The 22,157-nt window shown below is 47.5% G+C and overlaps 1 long non-coding RNA gene across 2 annotated transcripts; it reads right to left on the reverse strand.

The window, feature by feature from the left end:
- Window positions 1-14,387: 14,387 nt before the first annotated feature.
- Window positions 14,388-20,628, reverse strand: LOC135920842 (uncharacterized). 2 transcript variants are annotated; one of them, XR_010570341.2, is made up of 3 exons: window positions 20,202-20,628; window positions 18,978-19,090; window positions 14,388-14,798 (listed from the first exon to the last, which is right to left on the reverse strand). It is a non-coding gene; the product is annotated as an uncharacterized lncRNA (long non-coding RNA). The 2 variants fall into 2 exon arrangements; XR_010570343.2 differs by lacking the exon at window positions 14,388-14,798 and adding an exon at window positions 17,196-17,311.
- Window positions 20,629-22,157: the final 1,529 nt, after the last annotated feature.

The following is a 22,157-nucleotide window of genomic DNA, read 5'->3' on the forward strand; positions in this document are numbered from 1 at the left end:
GGCGACCGATGGTGCGATATGAGGCCCCATCTGCAGCCTGTGTGACGTCATCACGTGGCGTCATGTCACGTGACCCCACTTCAGGGTCAATGGTGGCCACCGCCGGGCGTAGCGCGAAGGCCCGAAACCTACGTTAATATGCTTCGCATAATATACCTTCTCCGTGGTATACAAGACGGGACGCTTGCACCAGGATGCCGATTGTTTGTCCCGCTACCCCGTCGACGACCCGGCTGATGCGGACACCATCACTTGCGTTTTCTCTGTGTCCCAGTTGTTCGAAATCGGCAATGAGCACCGCCGCGATTCTTCATTACGAGCCCTCATCGACCATCTGGAGTCAACGCCTGGCGACGCTTCTCTCCGGATGTTTCTCCTTAAGGAAGGGACACTATACCGCCGCACTCTCGATCCACACGGCCATGACCTTCTGCTCGTAATTCCATCACACCTGCGTTCGACTGTCCTCCAACAACTTCACGACGCTCCCGTGGCTGGACACTTGGGCGTCTCGCGCACATACGACCGTGTACGCCGTCGATTCTTTTGGCCGGGCCTCGCCCGCTCCGTGCGGCGCTACGTTGCCGCTTGTGAGCCCTGTCAGCGCCGGAAGAAGCCCTCCACACCTCCAGCTGGATGTCTTCAGCCGATCGACATCCCACCGGAACCCTTTTTCCGTGTTGGTCTAAACCTTCTTGGACCGTTTCCTCTCTCGGGCTCCGGAAATAAATGGGTCGCCGTCGCTACTGATTATGCTACGCGGTACGCAATCACCAGAGCCCTCCCGACAAGTTGTGCTACTGACGTTGCTGACTTTCTGCTCTATGACATCATTTCAGTGCACGGTGCCCCGCGCCAATTACTCAATGACCGTGGCCGCAGCTTTCTGTCGGCAGTCGTCGAGGACATCCTCCGCTCCTGCTCGACTAAGCACAAGTTCAGCACGTCCTACCACCCACAGACCAACGGCTTCACGGAGCGCCTCAACCGGACCATCACCGATATGCTGTCCAAGTACGTTGCGACCAACCACCACGACTGAGATCTTCACTTATCATATGTGACGTTCGCGTATAATTCATCGCGTCACGACACCACCGGCTATTCACCATTCTATCTCCTATATGGCCGAGAACCCGCGTTGCTCTTGGGCACTTTGTTGCCCTCGGCCACACGTTCAACCACTGAATACGCCCGCGACGCGATCGCACACGCCGACCACGCGCGCCAGCTCGCCCGCACCCGTCTCGAGGCCTCGCAGGAGCATCAGAGATGCCTCTATGATTGCAACCATCGCGACGTACAATTTACTCCGGGTTCTCTGGTGCTTGTCTGGTTCCCCATTCGACGTGTGGGCCATTCCAAAACGCTGCTGTCACGCTACACTGGCCCATACCGTGCGGTGCGACAAGTGACCGATGTTACGTATGAAGTCATCCCCGCCAGCCTCTCAGCGTCATCGTCGGCTGCAAGTGACATCGTTCACGTGGCGAGACTAAAATCATATCACACACCTTTCGCCACGGATGTGTAGATTAAGCACCGGGACGGCGCTTCTACTGCCGGGGGTGATGCTACGGAACAGCCGCCACAGTGTGGCTGCACTGAGGAGAAGGAATACGACGTGGCCACCGCTTGATATAGCGTCGCCATCATTGCCACCGTTTGTCTACATGTAAATATATTGTAAATAGGCGCGTACGTCAACTACACGTAACAATATATATATATATATATATATATATATATATATATATATATATATATATATATATATATATATATATATATATATATATATATATATATTGACACGTGTATTTATATTTATCGGGCGACCAGGTTTCACCGCCTAACAAATCTTATCGCACAGCGCGGGACGCGCTTGCATGTATCCGAAGTTTCTGGAAGGTAATCGATGCTTCTATCCGCAGTCTGTTTTTGCTGAACCTTGTGTTAACTGATTTATTCGCTTGACGCGAATGATGTAGAACTTTATGGAAGGCACGCGGGTCCCAACGATTAGTCTGGAACATTCGACGATTGTGTATAAAAGCCGACGCGCTTGAACCGCTGATCAGATTTTCGACGATCGCCGACTGTGTTCGCCGCTTTCGTTGTGCTATAAGTGTAGCCTGTTTTGTGGGCACAGGTTCGCCCAATAAAAGCTAGTTTTGTATTCCACCGTACTGCTGCTTTCTTCGCCGTCACTACCACGTGACATCTGGTGGAGGTGCTTTACGTCCATGTACCGGACGCCCCCGACAAGCCGTAATACAAGCCCGGACCGCAAAGACAACACCAGCGCCGTCCCGGAACATCGAGCAAGCCGCCGTCTTCAACAGCTGCCCCCGGAGCATGGACTTCTACCTGAGAAGACCAAGAAGATTGTGGACAAGGCAACCCTAATGGCAGCCCCAGCATCCCCCATCGTGCTGCAGCAGCCCAGGGAACCTCCGACGTTCCGCGGATCAACATTCGAGGACCCGGAAACCTGGCTCGAAACGTATGAGAGGGTCGCTAAGTTTAACAGTTGGGACAGCGACGACAAGCTGCGGCATGTCTATTTCGCATTGGAAGACGCCGCCAGGACGTGGTTCGAGAATCGGGAAGCCACCTTAACGACGTGGGACCTTTTCCGAAGCGGCTTCTTGCACACGTTTACAAGCGTCGTGCGAAAAGAGCGAGCCCAAGCTCTACTAGAAACCAGAGTGCAGCTGCCAGACGAGACGATCGCAATCTTCACGGAGGAGATGGCCCGTCTTTTCCGGCACACCGACCCGGAAATGTCGGAGGAGAAAAAAGTTCGCTTCCTGATGCGCGGCGTCAAGCAAGACCTTTTCGCCGGACTTATTCGTTAACCCACCGAAGACTGTGGCTGAGTTTTCTGCAGAGGCATCGACGATCGAGAAAACTCTGGAGATGCGCACCCGGCAATATAACCGCCAGGGGCACACGCCGCAGTATGCCATCCAAGGACTAGGTTCGGACGACCTTCAAGAGACCATCAGGGCCATTGTGCGCGAAGAACTGCGCAAGGTCCTGCCTTCGTCGCAGCCTCAAGTGGCCTCTATCGCCGACATCGTGAAGGAAGAGGTGCACCGATCCCTTGGAGTTCCTGAGGTGCAACCAGAACCACCGCAGCCGGAAGCAATGACCTACGCCGCCGCCATCGCCCGCCGTCAAGGCCCCCCTGCGCGACCGCGCCAAGGTCCTGCAACACCGCAATTCCGTCGTCCACCGCCGCCGCCGCCAGCGCGCCCACCCGTCGCCCAGCGCACCTATACGAGGAAGACGGACATTTGGCGAGCCCCCGACCACCGCCCGCTCTGCTATCACTGCGGAGAAGCCGGCCATGTGTACCGCCGATGCCCATACCGCGACATGGGACTGAGAGGGTTCGCCGTCAACGCGCCGCGTCCACAGCTTGGGGAGCGCCCACGTGACATTGCCGATTACCTAGCCGCCACTCAGTGGAACTCTCGACGACCGTCCCGTTCGCCGTCACCAGGCCGCTACCTGTCGCCGCAGCGCCGTCCATACACTGGCCCAGCCCGGGGCCGCTCTGCGAGCCCATACCCGGAAAACTAAAAGCAGCAACCGATGGAGGTGCGGTTGCTGTTCGTCGAACTGACGAAGATCCTCCGCCGCCGACGAAGACGACGAAGAGACCATCTCGACGACATAACGACACGCCGCCGTCCCGACGAAGTCTGGAAGCCAAAACTACACCGACGAAAGACGACTTGACGACGCGACGTTCCAACCTCAGTTCAACACGACGCAGCCGTGATCCAACGCCAAGACCTAACTGCAATGCCAGACAAAGAACAACCGACCTCGACGTGCTTCTCGACTGCCACGCAGTCACTGCCTTAGTCGACACAGGGGCCGATTACTCCGTAATGAGTGGACACATCGCCGCCCAGTTGAAGAAAGTTAAGACCGCATGGGAAGGCCCTCAGATTCGCACCGCTGGAGGACACCTCATCACGCCGACTGGGATCTGCACGGCAAGAATAACCATTCATGACCGGACTTACCCTGCCACCTTCGTTATCCACCAACAGTGTTCACGAGACGTCATTCTCGGTATGGACTTCCTGGACCAACACGGCGCAATCATCAACCTGAAGTCGAAGTCAGTAACGCTGTCGGAAGATAAAGCAATGCCGCCGGAGAGCCCTCATAGTCACCACGCCTTGAGTGTGCTTGAAGATCAAGTGAACGTCCCGCCTCGCTGCAGCATCGTTATTTCGGTCATCACCGAAACACCCGCTGACGTAGAAGGCGTCATTGAAGGCGACCAACGTCTACTGCTAGACCATGAAATTTGCGTCGCAAGAGGGATCGCTCGACTGCATGGAGGGAAAACTGTAGTGTTGCTGACAAACTTCAGCCAGGAGTTCAAGCACATCAACAAGGGCACGACGATCGCGTACATCGAGGAAATTCTGGAAACAAGTAATGCGTTTGTCCTCTCGGATCCCGCCGCATCTACCCCGACGACCATGGTTCCCGAACCAGACTACGACATTAATCCAAATCTCCCTATGATTAAGCAACAGCAGCTCAGAAGTCTGCTCCGACGATACAAAGGCTGCTTTTCGACGTCATCGAGGATTCGACAAACACCAGTCGCCAAGCATCGCATAATCACCGAGGAATGCGCTCGCCCACTCCGTCAGAGCCCTTACCGAGTTTCGGCGCGAGAACGTGAAGCTATAAGAGAACAAGTCGACGAAATGCTGCGCGACGACATCATCCAGCCGTCGAAAAGCCCATGGGCATCCCCTGTTGTTCTGGTAAAGAAAAAGGACGGAACCCTACGTTTCTGCGTCGATTATCGTCGTCTAAACAAGATCACGAAGAAGGACGTATACCCCCTCCCACGGATAGACGACGCATTGGATCGGCTCTGCAACGCTAAATACTTCTCGTCCATGGACCTAAAGTCTGGCTATTGGCAAATAGAAGTCGACGAAAGAGATCGCGAAAAGACCGCCTTCATCACCCCAGACGGCCTCTACGAGTTCAAGGTTATGCCATTCGGACTGTGCTCGGCGCCTGCAAACGTTCCAGCGCGTGATGGACACGGTTTTAGCAGGATTGAAGTGGCAGACCTGTCTCGTATACTTGGATGACGTCGTCGTCTTCGCCGGAAATTTCGACGTTCACCTTAGGCGGCTGGCAACAGTACTAGAGGCCATCAGGTCATCAGGACTTACTCTGAAGCCGGAAAAGTGCCGCTTCGCTTACGAGGAGCTTCTATTTTTTAGGCCACGTCATCAGCAAATCTGGAGTCCACCCCGACCCGCAGAAGACAGCTGCCATAGCAAAGTTCCCACAGCCGATCGACAAGAAGGCAGTGCGTAGATTTCTTGGCATGTGTGCCTACTACAGGCGATTTGTCAAGAACTTTTCACGCATCGCTGAGCCGCTGACGCAGCTAACTAAATGCGACGTCGAGTTCAAGTGGGAAACGCCGCAGGCCGAGGCATTTCAAGAACTCAAACGCCGCATGCAGTCGCCGCCCGTACTTGCGCACTTCGACGATCACGCCGATACCTAAATCCACACTAACGCCAGTAGCCTAGGCCTCGGCGCCGTCCTGGTCCAGAGAAAAGATGGACATGAACACGTGATAGCTTACGCTAGCCGGTCGTTGTCAAAAGCGGAAGGCAATTATTCTACAACCGAAAAGGAATGCCTCGCCATCGTTTGCGCTACAGCGAAATTTCGCCCTTACTTATTATTATATGGCAGGCCATTCAAAGTCGTCAGCGACCATCACGCCTTGTGCTGGCTAGCGAATTTAAAGGATCCCTCAGGACGGCTGGCACGGTGGAGCCTCAGACTACAAGAATACGACATCACCGTAACATACAAGTCCGGACGAAAACACTCAGACGCCGATTGCCTATCCCGCGCCCCCATTGACCCGCCGCAGCAAGATGACGAGGATGACGACGCCTTCCTTGGAAGAATAAGCGCGGAAGACTTCGCCGAACAACAACGAGCGGACCCGGAACTTAAAGGCCTCGTCGATTATTTGGAAGGGCACACCGACGTTGTCCCCAGGGCATTTAAGCGCGGATTATCTTCCTTCACGCTTCAAGACAGTCTACTCGTGACGAAGAACTTCTCACCAGTCCGCACCAATTACCTTCTTGTTGTCCCGTCAGGACTTCGTCCAGAAGTATTGCATGCCCTACATGACGATCCGACCGCTGGACAACTCGGATTTTCCCGGACACTATCGAGGATACAAGAAAAGTATTATTGGCCGCGCCTGACCGCCGACGTCGCCCGTTATGTCAGAACATGCCGAGACTGTCAGCGACGCAAGACACCGCCGACAAGGCCAGCCGGATTACTACAGCCAATCGAGCCTCCTTGCCGACCATTCCAGCAGATCGGGATGGACTTGCTGGGACCCTTTCCGACATGAATAACCGGAAATAAGTGGATCGTCGTGGCGACGGACTACCTCACCCGCTTCGCTGAAACAAAAGCACTGCCGAAAGGTAGCGCAGCCGAAGTGGCGAAATTCTTTGTCGAAAACATCCTGCTGCGACATGGCGCCCCAGAAGTCCTCATCACCGACCGAGGAACGGCCTTTACAGCGGAGCTCACCCAAGCCATTCTGAAATACAGTCAGACAAGGCACAGGAGGACAACGGCTTACCACCCGCAGACGAATTGTCTTACGGAGCGGCTGAATAAGACCCTCGCCGACATGCTAGCGATGTACGTCGACGTCGAACACAAGACCTGGGATGCCGTCCTGCCGTACGTAACATTCGCTTACAACACTGCGGTGCAAGAAACAACACAGATCACGCCGTTTAAGCTGGTTTACGGCAGGAATCCGACGACGACGCTCGACGCCATGCTGCCCCACGTCACTGACGAGGAAAATCTCGACGTCGCTAGCTATCTCCAGCGCGCCGAAGAAGCCCGACAGCTCGCCCGCCTGCGGATCAAGAACCAGGACAGGACCGACAGCCGACACTACAACCTCCGACGACGCATTGTCGAGTACCAGCCCGGTGACCGTGTTTTGGTTTGGACCCCTATACGCCGACGAGGACTGAGCGAGAAGCTTTTGCGTCGCTATTTTGGACCGTACAAGATCATCCGACGTATTGGTGCACTGGACTACGAGGTCGTGCCAGACGGCATTTCGCTGTCACAGCGGCGCCGCTCACGACCTGAAATTGTCCACGTTGTGCGGCTCAAGCCGTACCACCAGCGTTGACGAACTTTGGGACTTCGCGTAACTGACCTTTGGACTTTATTTCTTTTCGTTGTTTTGTTACTTATGTTTAATAAGTGTCCCTTTGTGTTTCGCTCTCTTTGTAGCATCGGGACGATGCTTTTTAAGAGGGGGGTATTGACACGTGTATTTATATTTATCGGGCGACCAGGTTTCACCGCCTAACAAATCTTATCGCACAGCGCGGGACGCGCTTGCATGTATCCGAAGTTTCTGGAAGGTTATCGATGCTTCTATCCGCAGTCTGTTGTTGCTGAACCTTGTGTTAACTGATTTATTCGCCTGACGCGAATGATGTAGAACTTTATGGAAGGCACGCGGCTCCCAACGATTAGTCTGGAACATTCGACGATTGTGTATAAAAGCCGACGCGCTTGAACCGCTGATCAGATTTTCGACGATCGCCGACTGTGTTCGCCGCTTTCGTTGTGCTATAAGTGTAGCCTGTTTTGTGGGCACAGGTTCGCCCAATAAAAGCTAGTTTTGTATTCCACCGTACTGCTTCTTTCTTCGCCGTCACTACCACGTATATATATATATATATATATATATATATATATATATATATATATATATATATATATATATATATATATATATATATATGGCGAGGCAAGCATACGTCGCCTTGAAGACCATTTGTCGAAACGTTGGCTCCTGCATTCACCTTGTTCACGTTTGCTCGTCGTCTTGAATTTCCATCTCCCGCATTCCCCGTGTTTTCCTTAGTAACAGACAGTACGAGCTTGCGAAGCACGTGTTTGACATGAGTCAATCAGCACAGCCTACTAGGGGCAAGAAGTCAAGCTGCGCGTCGACCGAGCAGACAGCGGCTGCATCTAGCACTATCTTATGTGATCAATAACTTTCAAGTCGAATCACGGCGGCAAACCGCAAGCGAATTAGGATGTTGCAGTGGAACTTTAGGAGATTCCAATTTTCCGTGCTAAATAATTATTTTTTCTCTTATCGTTCAAGGTATTAGCCTTGCCTTATCTCTCTATTGACTGATGCACCACTTAGTTGCTGGGTATAGGGAAAAAGGCCCCCAAAAGTGCTCTAATTAGCTTTGTGCAAGTCCAGAAAAATTACCTTAAGATGAGCTCACTATATCAAGGAAATGCCACCCAAAAACTTTTCTGTATCCCAAATTGACATAATCAAACGGTGTACTGTTTGTTCTTGACTTTTGCCAGGGAGATAAGCTGCAGTGATTACAAAAAAGTTTTACAAGTTTATTTCTGAAGAAAGCAATCCTGGCTTGTCAGAAACATGATTCAGGTGTTCACCATGCCCGACAACTTTCTAAATGATGTCTCGTGAAATAATAGCTAAGTGATGTTATATCATAAAATAATTAGGCAACATGAAAATACATATATCTCGAAGACAAAGCTCAGGCAAGTCTACTTTGGTACTTCATTAAATTTCAATCGCGGGGAAAGACGTCTGCTAAAGCTTATATATATTTACGTGAAGTCATTTGTTTCAAGTCTGTTATTTTGACAGTCAGCCGTAGCTCTTCCTGTGATGTGTTAGTTTGCGAAACATTTTAATGTAACATATTCAGATGTCTTTTATGTATTCACACGCAAGCAGCTTCAAGTGTTCATGTGTTCAAAGTGGGTTACAAGGGTACGCTAAGCCCTGCCTTTTGAGTTGCTTTGCCTTGTAGTCATAAACTTAAGTCGAAAGTGAAGACCACAATGATCGTTCTGATTGAATTCATATGTATAGGTTGTTTCAGATGCATTTACACTGCTAGAGTGCTGTAGGTACTAGCCTATGTCACCAGGTTCGATGTAGTGGTGCCTTATGTACAAAAATAATGTTTCACGTGCACACATGTTTAGTGTAAATAAAGGTACTTCAAGTTGATCAGTCTGTCTGATTTTGTTTGTGTTTGGAAAGTTATGAGCAGGCACTGGGGCATGCAAGTGTGAACAGCAAAGCAATTTTAATATATGAATAAAAATCCACTAGCCCAACGAAACGTCAATCATATTTCAATGGCGGCATTCTGAAACCTCAATGCTATCTCAACCCAGGCAGCACACCAGCATTGGTCCAACCATGGCCCAATGCTGGCAGAAATTGGTACCAATGTTGGACCAATGTTGGCATATTGGCAAAGTGCAACCCAATCCAATGTTGGCCCAGCGTTAAAGCCAAGATTGGACCAATGTTATGCCAATGCAGCAGCCATTGTGCTGCCAGCGTAGGACCAGCGTTAAAGCCAAGATTGGACCAATGTTATGCCAATGCAGCAGCCATCGTAGGACCAGCGTTAAAGCCAAGATTGGGCCAATGTTATGCCAATGCAGCAGCCATCGTGCTGCCAGCGTAGGACCAGCGTTAAAGCCAAGATTGGGCCAATGTTATGCCAATGCAGCAGCCATTGTGCTGCCAGCGTAGGACCAGTGTTGAGCCGTATCGTTGCCAATATTGATGCCAGCTTTGAGCCAATGCCCTTTGCATGACGAATATTCTAGATATGCTGGCTTTAGTGCACGCACATATTCTTACCGCAAACATTTTGCTACCGGCATTTTTTGTAGCAATTGTCCCCTTACTCTCTTCCTCAATAGTAGCTAGGAAAGCTTGTCAAAAAGATGTCAAGAAGCAGAAGTCATATATGACTGCAAATAATAATAAAAGAATACTGAAATTGACGTTTATGACAGTTTATTTGCGAATAAATTTTCACGAACAGGCATTTTCCGTGGACCTAGATGGGTGACGCTCGGTTATCTTCAAACAGTTTATTTACAGGCACTACCCTCAGGATAGGAATTGGGCAAGGTGCCGAGGACGGTGGGCTGGCCAGGGGCTTCAGGGCAGGGAGCTGACGTCGGTAGGCAGGTTTGTCAGTGCTTGGATGACAGCGGGCTTATCAGGCCCCCGAGGACCACGATACCGTGGTGGTTTCGTTGATATTGCCACCATATCCGATAGCGACTTCACCATTACTTGGAGGAAATGTTTGCACTGTAAAATGAAAAGAAACAATGTCAGAGATGTTGGTATCACAAATGTATGATGGAGAGTTTTCATTTGAAAAATCGCCATACTGCAACAATATTATAAGTCTCAGCAGAGAGTTCGAAGGGGTGAATCAAGAAACTTTCTTGCAAGAGATTTGTCAAGCAACACTTCTTAATATTTCGACATATATGGCATACCTTGTACAAGATGTAACGTAATACTTAGAACAGACATACAATGCGCAGGATCCGTCCGCTTTGTTTACAGCTCACACCTAGTCAGCGTAGCACTTTAAAATTAAAAATTGCAGCAAAACCTGCAGCAGCACAAAAAGCCTAGTTTCAGACTGTGTAGACACAATGCGTCCTTCGTGCGAAATTTTTAATGTGGAAACCGAGAAGTTCCGTCAAGAAACACTAGTAAAAGAAGCATTTATTCGAAAAGAAAGAAATACTGTCAGCTGGAAATGATGCTTGACCTATACCAGTGAGAAGAAGCGTGGTTCCTCGGTATCACTAGCGGGATCAGGCCGCACGCGTGGCTTGATAAAATCATAGTCCTGGAATTTGGGTGAAATTTACAGAGATTTACACGTGGTTCTACTCCAGGCACTATTCAAAGGCTGCAAATAAAAAGAGCTATTTAATTACAGGCATTCTACATTAGCCAGGCCTGTTTCAGTAATATATATACCGCGTGATATTGCTTGGGTGATATAGCTTGGGTGATATTGCTTCTGATAAAACTTATAACATGCGCAAAACAAATGCACTCACCATTGTATGATCCATGCTTCTTTGTATCCGAGTTCATCCCACATCGAAGACGGTGCCCACGAGCGCCGACTTTTTTTTCTAATTGTTGTTTCGCCTATATTAATTCTAACACTCACAAAAATTCGTGGCCACATTGCTGCGTATTTCAAGATGTCGGCTTCTGAGTAGGAATGACGACAGCAAGCGAGCATTTTTCACGAGAGGAGTGCGCTGGCAAGAACGGACGGCAAGCACTCAGGTGGTGTTGCACCCAGTCGGCGTGCTAGCGACGCATAGAAGGAAAGAGTGAAAGGAAAGGGTGAACGAAGAATACGGCGTAAACGCCACTTTCCCCCGCTGGACCTAGCCCGAACGGGTTTTGGGGTGGCAGCGATGGAGGGCGACAAGGAGGACAATAGTGACCCCGCCGCTCTCCCCCATGCTTCCGAGAGCACCCAATTCGACACAGCAGCTTATGGCTGTCTGAGCGCTTGACTGACAGCATTGACCAGGCTCACCTGGGTGCGTGAAGGAGAGGCAAGGGGTGGCTGAAGGACGGAAAGCTAGGCCGAAAAAAAAAATCCGGAATGCGCCGTGCCTACTAAAGGCAAAGACAAGAGGTTGTTGACACGCAAATGCCAAAACGTGCAATTAATTTTTTTTTCTGTAAGGGGCATTCATACAAGGAGCTTACTACACATGCAGGAACAAACAAATATATTACAATAGGAGCATGATGTCGCCGCAACATGCCATGCATGCTAAACAAACAAACAATAGTTTCACTAATGCATATGCGCTCCATCTCCATGCAATATAAAACGGTTCCACCAGCTCTGAGGCACTGTAATTCGCGATGCTCCTCAGAATCCTGATCCACTAAAGCCGCGGAGCGTACATGCAAAAAATACAATGCGCAGGCCAATTCGCAATACCGTTGCTTCTTATGGAAAGCTCAAGTTCTTATTCACGATCAATAAAGCAGCGGCTAAATTTATGCGACTTCCCCTGCTTGCTACGTGGTACACTGGCTTTTCTCTTTAGGGGACACTTTTCGGTAAAGGAGAAGTGCAATAATGGCGGTGTACCATTCATGGAGTTGACATGGGAGAACATATTCTTGTTCCTGCGCAGTCTGCCTGTGATCAGTGCGTTAGTTTTCAAAACACGTTGTTCAATCTCAGCAAGTCGTAGAGCACTAAAAGCCGACAAGGCGAAAATTAGCTTATTACGGGCCAATGTCCTCCAAAGAAAGCCAACTAGTAACCCATATTGGCAAATCCATACCAAAGTCGGTCCAATAATTCCCGCCTTGTTGAACGGCAGTGCCAATATTGTTTACTGACTGTGTAAAGTGGACCAACATTGGATCTCTATCAGAATGGCACAGCCAATATTGTTTACTAACTGTGTAAAGTGGGCCAACATTGGATCTCTATCAGAATGGCACAGCCAATATTGTTTACTGACTGTGTAAAGTGGGCCAACATTGGATCACTATCAGAATGGCACAGCCAATATTGTTTACTGACTGTGTAATGTGGGCCAACGTTGGATCTCTATCAGAATGGCACAGCCAATATTGGCGCCACGCTGTTAACCTTAGGCCAACATTGGGCCAGGAACCAGAATGGCACTGCCAATATTGGAACTACGCTGTTAATCTTAGGCCGTCATTGGGCCAAGAAGTGCCAATATGTTTCCAACGTTGGCCCAACCTGACGTGCCGCCTGGGAACTGTTCCACAATGTGCTTTTCAGTGTTGTGGCAATAACTCAACAGGTCAACAGAACTACCACAACGTCAGTTCAACGCAGAATGAATGGTAACTCAACAACCATTCAACAAAACAAACACAATGGGCCGTCTAAGCACAATGGACTTTCAATGGTAACTTAACAATTATTCAACATTGAAGTACCCAATAGTGTTCCAATTAAATTTCAGTGGCCAATATTCAAAAGTCCTCAACACTCAACCCAACAATTCTCCAACAAACTGTCAATAATTCCTCAATAAAGAACTCAACATTCCAATATCTTCTCAATAATTTTTTGTATGGGTCTAAAACCTGTGGTCGGTACTTTTCTGGCACGAGTAGTTGGTTGTATGTCCGACCCTTGAAATCCTGATATTTGCCGTACTGGAGACCTGACCTAGTGTAGAACGAGATGTTTTTTCGGGCCACTCCTGCATTTACATTAGCCTGCAGCACAGTTACTGAAGGGTCACTTTTCTGTGCCGCGATAAGCACCTTTTATTCAACCGTACCGAGCTTCTCCAAAAAAAAGGATTCGGGACTAAGCAATGAACCTTCCTCTTCAGCCCTAGGCGCCCCATTTTCCCAAGTCTTGAAAGGGTACTGTCACTGATCCGGTAATTTATCCATCACAAGTCTGAGTCATGTGCTCTTCATTAGCCCTATCTCCAGGCCTAGACTGCCGCTGTGAGGACGTTACATTGTCAGTAATTTCCTCGTTTGAAGATGAGCTTTGACGTTTCTTTGAGAGGACGCGTGTCCGCGATCGCGTTAATGCCGTGCAAGCGACACTGGCAGGGAGCGACCGGCCCTCCCACTGTAAAATCTTCTCCGATTTGATTGAAAAAATATATGAAAAGTGTTTCAGCAAACTTGGACTCACGGCTGCCTCCGTTTGCAACCTTCCAAACGCGTTCCCGAGGGTTACCCTGGCAAATGGCAAGCATGCGCTCTGATCTTTTGCGACTTGTCTGATCCAGGCACACTTCCCAGTATAGTCTCCGGGAGAAACACAAGGCGGATGAGTAACATCCATGGTGGTGGCTGAATCGCGAAGTGCCCTACACCTTTTTCCGTTTACCACAACATCCTGCATATATGGTTCGAGCAGCCTCAGATTTTCGTCCGACTGGCTAATGCTGGTGAACGCGATTTGCTCCTTGCAATTTGAGGAAATATGGCCTTCCTGTCTGCAACGGAAGCAGATAATTGGTCTCCGGGCCTCGAACGCGCGATATACGTCTGCCTTAGCTTTAGCGGCCCCAGCCGACTGAACTGTCTCTGCTAGCCCTTCCCTCGCCACCTCAGCCTTAGTCGATACACTGTAAAATAATTTACACCCCTAAGGGTTTTTTTCGGTGTCTATAACTAACCCCCTAGCAGCCTTGAAAAAGCTGGGTTTTATAGGAAATTACACCCTTATGATGGTTATTCTATATTCCAATAACACCCTATCCCTTGAGGGTGTTTTGAACAACATATTACCCTTCGACCCATGGGGTGTAAGGGTGTGATCAGGAATATATTACCCCTTCACCTATCGGGTGTAATGAGCAATATAATAGCCCTTGAAGTACGGCATGTGGAAGCGGGTATATATGCACTTCATTGTTTGTTTCTAAGTCTACAGTTAGGCTAGCACACAGAAATGTTATGTATGGTGTGCATACAATAGGTAATGTGTTTACAAACGCACTGCATAGCAACTTTGAGAGAAAACACATTATCACTTGTGAGTGTTCTGCGTGAAATGGTCCCATTTATCACAGATACAGAGTGACTGCATGGAGGGTCATTTATTCTAGCCTCCTGTACAATATTTTGAGCTTGCACTATGCCTTGTGGTGACAAGTCTTGCGGCCGTTCTACATTGAAGAACAGTCTCATTCAAACCAAAGTTCCAGGGCACAGGCGAGGATGATGATGCCTTTTTGTAGCTCCATTCCAATGTCCTAAGGCGAGCCATCATAGATGAAGCCATTGCTTCATTGATCACTGTAGCCATCTGCTTCTTTTCTACCTGAAAAATGATTTATTGCAATTTAATGTCAGGAAAAGTACACGAAACATGACTAGCCGCGCTTCCCTGCATCATTCACTTTAATATTTCAAGATCACATGAAGAGCAGGTTAAAGAAAACAAGCACAGATAGTGCTTACTTCCAGGAAATCGTTATTTCGAAAGAATAAGGCATTTAATCTGCCACATGATGAATGTAGGAGAGACAGGCTACACAACTATATGAGGGCAATTCAGAAATTATTACCTCCAAGCCCACTACTTTGCCAATATTACAGCAAACATTTTGAACTTTTTATCGTTGATGCACTTATGCTTAAGCTATCGAATGTCACTTGCTTCGCCTTCCTATCTCTTCTCGTTCCAGAGTAATCGAGCAATTCATGGCATCCAGTGGTGACGTCCAGTTGAAACAACAGGCTGTAATTGAATTTCTGACTGTGGAAGGTTGTGCGCATATCAACATTCATGGCCATTTGACTGCAGTTTACAGGAATGCTTGTGTTGACATCAGCACTGTGCAGAGGTGGGCAAGGACTGCGAAAGACCAAAGTCCTACCACATCAAATCTCCCGGATCAGCACCGAAATGGATGGCCCGCAATGGCTTCTGATGAGGGTCATGAACATCAGCAGATGAGTTGACTCGGTGCAATCGCAGGATCAAGCAACACCAGATTGCAACACTCGCCATTTCCATTGCCTCAGTGAACCACATCATTAAAGACCTGCGTTACAAGAAGACTTGCGCTTGTTGGGTGTCACGGTAACTGACATGAAAGAGTCGAAGCATAGCCAACAAGTTCAATTCTTGTAACCCAGGAGGATTTTAATTATGTGGTTCACTGAACCAATGGAAATAGCGAGTGTTGCTGCAATCTGGTGTTGCTTGATCCTACGATTGACCCGATTCAACTCGTCTGCCTGATGTTGATGATCCTCATAGGAAGCCATTGTGGGCTGTCCAGTTCGGTGCTGATCCTGGACATTTGATGCGGCTGGATTTTGATGTTTCTCAGTACTTGCCCACCTACGCACAGTGCTGATTTCAACACAGGCATCCCCGTAAAGTGCTTTCAGATGGCAATGAATGTTGAAGGGCGCAGAACCATCCGCAGTGAGAAATTCAATTACAGCCCACTGTTTCAACCGGACATCACCACTGGATGCCATGCATTGCTCGATTACTTTGGAACGTGAAGAGATAGGAATATGGGGCAAGTGACATTCTATAGCTTAAACATCAGTGCATTAATGATAAAGAGCCAAAATGTTTTCAGTACTACTGGTAAAGTAGTGGGTTGTGCATCAGTGCACAACCCACTTTTGCGCCTCAGTGCATAAAAGTACATTTTGTTAAAAAAGTAAGTGGAACAACAGTGCATTTTTCCGGCAAGTTTGATGGTGCAAATCTCCAAACTGACGCCATTCTGCAAATCAATTCCAAGTAGATACACCTTGTAATCTCACTGGCTATGATTCGTAAATTACAATATGTGCCCCAGATATGTGGTGGCGCTGGCAAACACTCCCAGCGTTCTACTAGGAAGCATAAATACCCAAGAAAGTGATGGGGAAACGGCGCCTGCAGTAGCTCAATTGGTAAAGCATCTAACGCGTAATGCAATGATGTGGGTTCGTTCCCCACCTGCAGCAAGCTGTTTTTTCATCCACTTTCATTTCCATTAATTTATCATTTCTTTACTTCATTTGTTAATCACAAGTAATTTACCCTAACTTGTCCTTGGTGTCAGTGTTTGCTGGCTTCTTAGGATATGATTAATAAACATCGGGTTTCTTGGTTAAGCCCCTTTCCTTTCGGTTATATTAGCTAAAATGTAATTCATTCGAAAGATAATACTTTTTTTAATTAGTTTAATATGTTTCGATTTCTTGTGCTAGATATATCTGCGTGTTTGAATATTCCTGCTCAAGGACTAGAGTTATGCTATATGCAACAGGACTATATTTAAAAATTCCACAAGACTGAAAATCATCACCCTGCATAAAAACAGTGGGAATTTAAAAACAAGCTTCAGTGAACCTTATTGAATCAGTAAATGGCCAGTGTAACTAGTCTGATCATCCTGGAAATCTTTTGTAGCTTATAAGCATAGTGAATTTCAATTCCACATTTAGGAGTGCAAATTTTTCTAGAAGTCAGCTTTTTCTTTTTAACAGCTAGCATCCCTGCCAGTTTGCTTAAACATAATGTTGCATGACTTCAACAGTACTGCACAATCACTTTTTTCTGCTCACAGTGTCTAGTGATGTGTCTTTAGCAGCTGAGATAATTAATGTTCATGCAGATAAACATCAGAAAACATTGCAATAACTGCCAAGAAAATGCAATCATGCGTTTTGCTTACAAAAGAGCATGTGCTCTACCTTCTGCCAGGTTTGTTTTCCGTGTCAGGCTAGAACAGAACTTGCACAAGAGGCACCTTTTGCATCCATGAAGATATTTTATGAGGTTGCGCTGTCTGTCGAACATCATGGATCAACTAGTACAGCCTGAAAAAAATATGTCATGAAAGAAAACTTGACTTTCAACCTCGACAATTCTGCCTGTTAGGTATTATGGTTTCTTTAGAACTTATTTCTTTATACAAAGTCAGACCCATCAAGTAAAGCTTACTGAGAAAGAAATGAAGAACAACGACAACACCTCTCAAGGCACATGCATCAAAGGAGTCAGAGCATCATACACATTACCTTTAGGTGCAAGAGTATTCTCTTTCTTAGGCAAACTGCATTTCTAGTTTCTTAAAGCCTATATATTTATTTGCCACAGCTATGGGAAAATCACAAGGTGGAAAAGATGTGTTGGTGCAATTTCAACTATTATGTACAACAGCAAAAGGTAAAGCACAGGAAGTCTCACTGCTCCTCTGTCTAAATGACATTCAGTTTCATTTGTCATGCCCACTCCTATCCTGATGGCAGCAGAAACAGGAAGACAGCAGCGTGGTTCAGAAAGTAGATGAAGGAGCTGATATCCTAGCTGACATAAAGAGTAAAAAAAGGGAGCTGGTCAGGCCATGTAGTGCAGACGTGAGACATCATTAACTAGCGCGAAAAAGACAACGGACGACAGCTAGAAGCACACAGGACAGAACTCTAGGCTTCAACTGAAATTTTGGCTACACAGAAACATAGGATTCAGGGGATGCGACCTCAACGCATGGAAGCAACATTTATCTTTCCTTTTCCCTGCCTGACACAGGAGGTATTGGAGCCAATCGATGGGCAGGTTCATTTTGAGATACGAACACTCTTATTTGGCGAGAGCAAGGGAAGGGGTGCTTACACACTTATCACCCGCTTTTCGATGCAAAGTGCTTCGAATATTTTTATGTCGACCTGCCTCTAGAGCCGCGTGGGCAGATGAGTGCTTTGAAACTGCTCAGTGCATGAGCACTTACAGCAATGATTGGCCAGATGGCCACCAGCCATGACAGCTGCCCTATCTTTGTTCCCCCAAGCGGTCGTTTAAACACCGACCTGTTTGGCTTGAGGACACATAGGGCAGCTTTGAGTGCCTTGGCGGCTGGTGGCCACATGGCCAATCATCGCCATACGTGCTCATGCACCGAGCAGTTTCAAAGCAATCGTGTGCTCAGGCAGCTCCAGAAGCAGGTACATAGGGAAATATACGAACCACTCTGCATCAAAAAAGTGGGGAATAGGTGTGTAAGCACCCGTCTCTGGCTCTTACCAAGAATGTTCGTAAGTGAAATTAACCTGTTCATAAATTTGTTCCGATAGCTCCTGTGTTGTTTCTGTACGTCGACATTCTGTGCATTCCATGTTTCTGTGTAGCAAAAATTTCAGTTGAAGTCTAGACTTCTTTCTTATGTGCTTCTTGATGTTGTCTTTTTCACGCTAGTTATTGATGTCTCAAGTCTGCAATGAGCACCAACTAGCCCAAGTGCCTTCTTCAACCATGTAATGCATAGGGCAGGTAACCGGTGGCACATTCGAGTTACAGAATGGATGCCAAGAGAAGAGAAGGGTAGTCAAGGACGGTAGAGTAGTAGACTACGATGAAGTCAAAAAATTTTGCAGGCTTCACTTCGAATCAGCTAGCGCAAGACAGGGGTAATTGGAGCTCACTGGGGGAGGTCTTCATCCTCCCATGAAAAAAATATGTAGGCCGATTGTGATGAAAAAAGTATACCTGTCGGGTCAGACGTCTTCACTGTCTTTTCAGCAACGTGTAGGCCCAAGACAGCCAGTCGGTTCCCATGCAATTGCTTCATGCTGACTGCAATTGCTTCATGCTGACTGCAACTGCATGGGCACAAGAAAACAACCCACCATTAATACCATTCGAGATTGACGACTCAATAAAAGAACCTCTCAAAACTGCAAATACAATTAAGCATTTACCAGCTTAATAAATACATATATAAAGGCCAAGAATAGTTACAACAACCATACACTTTATAACGAGACATTAAAATAAGGTAGTGAAGCGTACAATAACCGTAGGACGCTAAGTGCAGTTCATTTCAGAAATACTGTTGACAACTGACAGGACGCCTTAGGCAGGGTTCAGTCACACAACAAGAAAACAAATAGTAGTAATAATAAGCACGCCTGCGTGAAACCAAGAAACGAGTACAAGGACGAGAAAAAAATTGATTAGGCTCGGTGTGCTTATTTATACAAAAAGATAAATTTATAAACAAATAGCGCAACCACGCTTTCATCCGCAACAGCACGACAGCTTCTATAACAAACGAGCACAACTTAAAGCGATTGGTAAGTACATAGCCGGGACGGTCGTGGTTCTTTTGTTTTGCATTAGTTCTAGTCATGAAACCACAAGCATTGCAAGCTGCCTGCGCCATTACCTGCCACGGGACCTCCGACAAAAAAAAAATAATAACAATTGAGTGAAAGTACACAAGCGATATTTAATACGGTTGTCGCACTGCACACTTTTGGCCGCGATCGATCCTGACTGGAATCGAATTTCTGGACGCGTTTGGCCTCGTTGCACAATCGGTGGACGGGAGCCAATCGCGGTCGAAAATTTCGATCCAGAACGCGCTCAATCGTGCTCGAAAGTGGCCGTGTGACACCGGTATAAGTCTGCGCCCATCTTTGGTAACAGAAAGAACCAATTAGTCAAACCAAAGTATTATTTCCCTGCCTGCGCCAAATACTGACGCGTAGCAGTACTTAATTCTCTACAACTCTATTGAGGACACGTGAACAATGAAACATTCATTTTTTTTTCTTTTTCACATTCGGTGCCCATAGGCTACGCCTGGAGTACATATACTACACTCGCATCCAACACACCTTGCGCTGTCCTTTAAATAAATTACGCGAAAATTGCTGCCACAATGACGCACCATAAAAAACGCAACGCTGAACGTGGCTACGTACGTACCTTTTATATGAGCAGTTCATGCGCCTTGCAAAAGGCCCTCGGTTTGAAGGCGGAGCGCTGTCACGATCTGTACTCTGGGCACGCCGTTTCGTTTACGTAGTGGATGGACCATGTTGACGATGCATTCCACCGAAAAACAAAACGTCCACTTCATCACTGTTCAGGCCGAATGGAAGATGTTTTCTCCTTCGCCACGAATGACGGCCGTCGTAGGCGTAGTAAACACACTGTCACAAAGAAACACCGATGTCGTAGGCCGCTGGTGCCCTTCTTTCTCACGCATAATCGCGTCGCCTTCACTCCGGACGCTCACTTCGCGTCGATGAGCACAAAAGTACACGAAAACAACGAGGTGGTACAACCTAAACGCAGCAAAAAACAATCTAATTACTCACAACTTCAAGAATGTCCAGAGAACACACACATGTGCTCCCGGTGGCCCGCCGCAAGACGCAGGAAATGACGTGGCGGCGATAGCGGCGACACCCGTCGGGGGAAGGTATTTAAATTTCGGTTTCGTTTTCAAGGCATAAAAACAAATATTCTTTTAAACTATGTGTGTGTATTACTTTCAAAGCTATTTATTTTACGCTACCTCTAAACCATTTTCTGTGTTTACGGGTAGTTTCACTGGAAATTTATTTCCAGAAACATGGGCTGATATCAAATCAAATGGCGCAAAGGTGGGCTGGTAACTGCGTGTAAGTGAATTTATGTGTCGATGCTTTCTTTTTTGTTTGTTTGCTTGGACGTTCATTTGTAAAGAGACGTGGCCCTTCCTGATTGTATAAGATACAGAGGTACTTGCGAGTCTGTCTTTTCTTTTATGCACAGAGAAACAGAGAGAGAAAAAAAGCTTTAATTGGCATTTTCAAGAAGTTCACAATGCTCATATTTCTGAACTGGAGTGTTCACTCAAATTTTAAATAGCTTGGATTAACGGCAGATATAAAAGTACTTGCATAATAGCTTTCTAAACGTATAGGCGACACCACGAAATTTCACATGTCCAGAATTGCACGAAAACCTTAAGTTTCCAAGTACGAAAAATCTTTCTTTGCCTGCTGTCGTGAAAGTGCAACCGAAGCGAATCCAGATCTCGGGGTTTTATCTTCTTTGTTTTTATGAGCGGGTGAGCGAGTGGGGCCTATGACCGCTCAAAAGAAAGAACAAATATAACAACGATTCCCCTCTGGTGGACAGCACCGTGAGTTGTCGTTGTCATAATCTGATGTCGGTCTTTGTCTTACTGCAGTTGCTTATAATAGCAGTTTGACGGCTAATGAGGAAGATATATTCAAAATCGAGGTATTTTGTGCATGCGGTAGACAAGTCATTTTCGACCCAACTACGCTCGCCCTCAGACTACCACGAGCAGAGCAATTTAGTATTGTTCCCATTCAATAGCTGTGCCTATAACATCGCCGAACCCCTTTCCTCGGCGAGGGTGCAGCTGTGGTAAAGGCTATTGAATGACAACAATTTCCTGGCAAAGTGTGGGAACTGTGACGACATTTCGTCTAGGTGTTGGCTTTAAGCATTCTCTTGTCTCCCCTTAGTACCATACTGTCTCTCCTCTGCGCTGTTGCATGTGAGTACAAAAAAGTAAGTGCTGCACCTTCTGCACTACTTTTGCGGTGGGTGGGGGTGGGCAGAAGGGGGCTAACGCGGAATTAGTCTTCCAGAGGGCATTGTGTCGATGGCCAGGGTGTTTCAGTGGGCATTGTGACGGCCAAAGAGGTCCAAAGAGTATTGTAGCGATGCCCACGAAGTTCTCGCTAAAAGGACTCGCACACGCCTTCCCCGCGTCCCTCTCATGTTCATTATGCACGCTCTCAAACCACCCGCCGACGTGGCTGGCAAGCCAGTGACAGCAGCAGCAGCAGAATTGGAAAAACTGAGGGAGGAGGCACAGAAAGCTTCGCTTTAAAATCTGGCAGAGCGCCCCTGTGCACG

The sequence above is a fragment of the Dermacentor albipictus genome, chromosome 8 (assembly GCF_038994185.2).
Source record: "Dermacentor albipictus isolate Rhodes 1998 colony chromosome 8, USDA_Dalb.pri_finalv2, whole genome shotgun sequence".
Taxonomy (NCBI): domain Eukaryota; kingdom Metazoa; phylum Arthropoda; class Arachnida; order Ixodida; family Ixodidae; genus Dermacentor; species Dermacentor albipictus.